We start from the raw sequence: 4,445 nt of genomic DNA, 5'->3' as shown, positions 1-4,445 counted from the left end.
TTGTGCACATTAGTTTCCCATCAGTACTTCACACAGGAGTTGTTTTGTGACAGCGGTTGCCATCTGCAATGTGTCAGCACTGTCTGTTTCCACTCTGCGCTCCCATTTGTTTGGTTTCCTGCCATCTCATTTTCGCTTTGGGCCAAGCTTCGTCCCTTTGGCCTTATATCGTTTCATGTTCTACGTAGCACATGCCTTGTGGTGTTGGTTTTCATTTGATAGGCCAGTCTATTATTGGCATGAGAGGTGGTCTCCAGGACTTGCTTCAGTTCCGTGTTAGAAGAGAGACTGAGGGCAATTGTCTTGGGAGAGACAATTGTCTTGGAAGAGAGCTCTAGTCTCTCTCAGATCAGAAAGGCTGGTCTTTTAATGAATTTGAAATTTGTTCAATATTTTTTACATATTCTAAAGTATTCTTGTGGCCCTGGTGGTGAGTGGGTTACACGTTGGGAGTTAACCAAAAGGTAAGCAGTTCAAACTTACCTGCCACTCCTCGGGAAAGATAGGTCATAAGCTCCTGTAAAGATTTACAGTTTCAGACACCCCAAAGGGCAGTTCTACCCAGTTGTATAGGGTCATTATGAGTTGGAATGAATTTGATGGTAGTGAGACTTTTTTGGGGGTGGGGTGGGAATATTGTGTCCATGTCACCATGTAATTCCTCTGGTCTCAGGCTGGAGGAGACTTGTGGCTCATGTGGACTGTTAGTCTTTTGATTGAATTGTTTCCTTGAGTCTTTGTTTTGTTTTCTCACCCTTCTTTGCTGCTGATGGGCAGAGACCAGTGGTTGTGTCTTAGATGGCCACTTACAAGCTTGTAAGACGCCAGACTCTGCTTACCAAACCAGGATATAGAACATTATCTCCTTTTTTTTTAGAACATTATCTTTAAAAAAAATAATTTTATTGGGGGCTCGTACAATTCTTATCACAATCCATACATACATCCATTGTGTCAAGAACATATGTACATTTGTTGCCATCATCATTCTCAAAATATTTGCCTTCTGCTTGAGCCCTTAATATCTGCTGCTCATTTCCCCCCTCCTTCCCCACTCCCCCTCCCTCACGAACCCTTCATCATTCATAAATTATTATTTTTGTCATATGTTACACTGTCTGATGTCTCCGCCCACCTTCTTCTCTGCTGTCCATCCCCCAGGGAGGAGGCTACATGTAGATTCTTGTAATCAGTTCCCCCTTTAAACCCCACAGTCTCTCCACCCTCCAGGCATTGCCACTCTCACCACTGGTCCTGAAAGAGTCATCAGTCCTGGATTCCCTGTGTTTCCAGTTGCTCTCTGTACCAGTGTACATCCTCTGGTCTAGCCAGGTTTGTAAGGTAGAATTGGGATCATGATCGTGGGGGGAGGAAGCATTTAATAACTAGAGGAAAAGTATATGTTTCATCGTTGCTACCCTGCACCCTGACTGGCTCATCTCCTCCTCACAACCCTTCAGTAAGGGGTGAGAACATTATCTGTAACAAACTATATGATGCCATTTCATCTGGTTCAGCCCCTGGAATGATGGTCCTTAGTCTTCAAGCCCAAGAGCTGTCCTGCCAGGTGTTTGATTATATCTAAAAGGTTTCCATAACTGGGCACAATCTGTGCTCTATTTTCTATAAGTATGCATGCTGCAATATAGATATTTCTGTAGAAATATACAGCCCTATACATTTATATCCCAACTTACCTGTCAGTGTGCTGGACTGCGGTGGCCTTCGTGTGGCTCTGAGGCTACAAGCTTATGCTGCCGAGCAGCTAGAAGGCTCCTTGGAAGCCAGGATGGTAAGACTTGGTCTCGTGTACTTTGAACATGTTATCAGGAAAGACCAGGACCTGGAAAGGGGCTTCATGGTTGGTGAAGTCGAAGGTCAGCCTAAAGGAGAAAGAGCCTCAATGAGGTGGGTTAATACAGTGGCTGCAACCCGGGGCTCCCGCATAGCAACAATGACGAGGCTGGCACAGGACTAGGCAGTATGCTTTTCATTCTACATAAGATTCCTCTAAGTCAAAGAAAGGCTTGCTGGCACGTGACAACAACATATCTGTACATGAAACATTTCAAAATCTATCTTAAAGTAGAATGCTATCTGTGATCGTATCTATGCACCTAGAGGGATGGCCAGTAAGTTAACCTTTATTAAAATTTATGCACCAGCCACTAAAGCCAGTGGTGACAAAATGGAACAGTTCTATTAACAATTCAGTTTGCCAGTGATCCACCACACAATCAAAATGCATTGGTATTTGCTGGTGTTTGACATGTGAAAGTTGAAAACAAAGAGGAAGAATCCCATGGAGTCTGCTTAAATAAGAGGAGGTCACACCCCAAGATCAGTTGCAACAATACATTAACAGGGAACTACTGGGAGTTAGGTTGGATTCAGAAGAGGATATGGAACAAGTTATCATATATACTCATGTATAAGCTGAGTTTTTCAGCACATTTTTAATGCAGTTTTGGTGGTAAAATTAGGTGCCTTGGCTGATACTCGGGTTGGCTTATACTCGAGTATATACAGTAGGTCATTGTTGATGTCAGATGGATCTGGGCTCAAAGCAGAGAATACCAGAAACATGTTTACTTGGGTTTCATTGGCCATGCAAAGACATTCAACTGTATGGATCCTAATAAACCGTGGATAACTTTGAGACGAATGGGAATTCCAGAACACTGTATTGTGAGGAGCTTGTATGTGGATCAAGAGGCAGTTGTGTGCACAGAAGAAGGGACTACTGCCTGGTTTAAAATCAGGAAAGGTGTGTTCCAGGGTTGTATCTTCTTACCATACTTGTTCAATCTGTGTGCTGAGCAAATCATCAGAGAGGAAGAATGTAGCATCAGGAATAGAGGAAGGCTTATTAACCGCCTGCTATGTGCAGATGACACACCTTGCTCGCTGAAAATGAGGACTTGAAGTGCTTGCTGATGAAGATTTAGGATTGTAGCCTTCATGATGGATTACAATTCAATGTAAGGAAGACCCAAATCCTCACAACTGGACCAACAGACAGCATCGTGATAAATGGAGAAAAGATTAAAGTTGTCAAGGATTTTGTCTTGCGTGTGTCCATAATCAGTGCTCATGGATGCAGCAGTCAAAAGATGCATTGTATCAGGTAAATCTGCACAAGATCTCTCTAGCATATCAAAGAACAAGGATATTACTTGGAGGATTAAGGTGCACTTGACCCAAGCCATGGTAGTCTCCATTGCATCATGTGCATGTGAAAATTGGACATTGAATAAAGAAGACTATAAAACAGTGATTTTCAACCTTCCTAATGCTGTGACCCTTTAATACAGTTCCTCATGTGGTGAAGAAGAGGCAGACCCGACATGAGATGAATGGGCACCGTGGCTGCAACAATGGGCTCCAACATAACAACCCCTGGTGAGGACGGCACAGGATAGGGCAGTGTTTCTTCTGTGGTACATCAGGTCACTATGAATCAAAACCAAATCTGTAGCCCCTTACCAACTACCACCTTAGAAATAATCCCCAGGAGCCCAGGTGGTGCTATGGGGAAAGGATTGGGCTGCTAGACCTAGGTCAGTGGTTCAAACATACGAGCTGCTCCTCAGGAGAAAGATTAGGTTGTCTTTTTCTCTAAAGAGCTGTAGTCTCTATACTTACCTGGCAGGGGAGATACCATGATCACGAAGGTGGTTTTCCCAGGGCGAGGCTTATCCATTGCACTCCAGATGTGCTGACCCCTGCGATTTCCCCAAATGTGGGAAACTCGACTGCATAATTTGTGGTAGTGGGGGACTGTGTTCGCGCTCTCCCCTGAAAAAAAAAAAAGAGCTGTAGTGTCAGAAACCCTATAGAAGGTCTGTAAGAGATGCAGTTGACTGAATGCCGTGGCTTGGGGAAGCAGGGAAAGAAAGTGCTGTCAACAACTGTCTCTAAGAGAGGAACACTTTGTTCAATTGAACCTCTGCATTCTGGGAAACTCGAGTGGAATAATATGCGAGAGAAGATTTAGAAAACAACTTGAACACTAACCTTGAAATTGATTTAACAGCCTCTGACTTGAATGTCTACTTTCTCCAACTTTGAAGTTACTCTCCACTCATAAGAGAAGTCACCAAGGGCCAGGCGGAGGGTGTGGAGTTGTTTTGCAGCGACGGTAGACTGTTGCAACACAGACGACGATGTTTTCTTCTCCTAGTTGAGCTCATTCCAGTAATACTTGAATCTAGCAGCTGTTGTGGGAATCATTTGCCCGCTGCACATCAGCTCACACTGGCGTTTCTAGCATGGGGAGTGGTAGCAGGTGGGTGTTTCCTCTGTGCGGCTCACTGTGGTGGGCATGTCTCACTGCGCTCATAGTAAAGCCTAATTTCACCAGCAGCGTGGGGAGATTTGAAGATGGCTCCCTTTCTCCAGCCACCCTTCTTTTAGGAACTAGTTGATGTTTAAAACAGGAGAAG

At 44.2% G+C, this 4,445-nt stretch overlaps 1 non-coding gene across 1 annotated transcript; it reads left to right on the top strand.

Annotated features, from left to right (window-relative positions):
- Window positions 1-3,637: 3,637 nt before the first annotated feature.
- LOC142460533 (U1 spliceosomal RNA) lies at window positions 3,638-3,801 on the top strand. Its single transcript, XR_012786721.1, has one exon. It is a non-coding gene; the product is annotated as a U1 spliceosomal RNA (small nuclear RNA).
- Window positions 3,802-4,445: the final 644 nt, after the last annotated feature.

Source organism: Tenrec ecaudatus, chromosome 10 (genome assembly GCF_050624435.1).
Source record: "Tenrec ecaudatus isolate mTenEca1 chromosome 10, mTenEca1.hap1, whole genome shotgun sequence".
Classification (NCBI taxonomy): Eukaryota; Metazoa; Chordata; class Mammalia; order Afrosoricida; family Tenrecidae; genus Tenrec; species Tenrec ecaudatus.
This window is presented reverse-complemented; position numbering and strand designations above follow the sequence as displayed.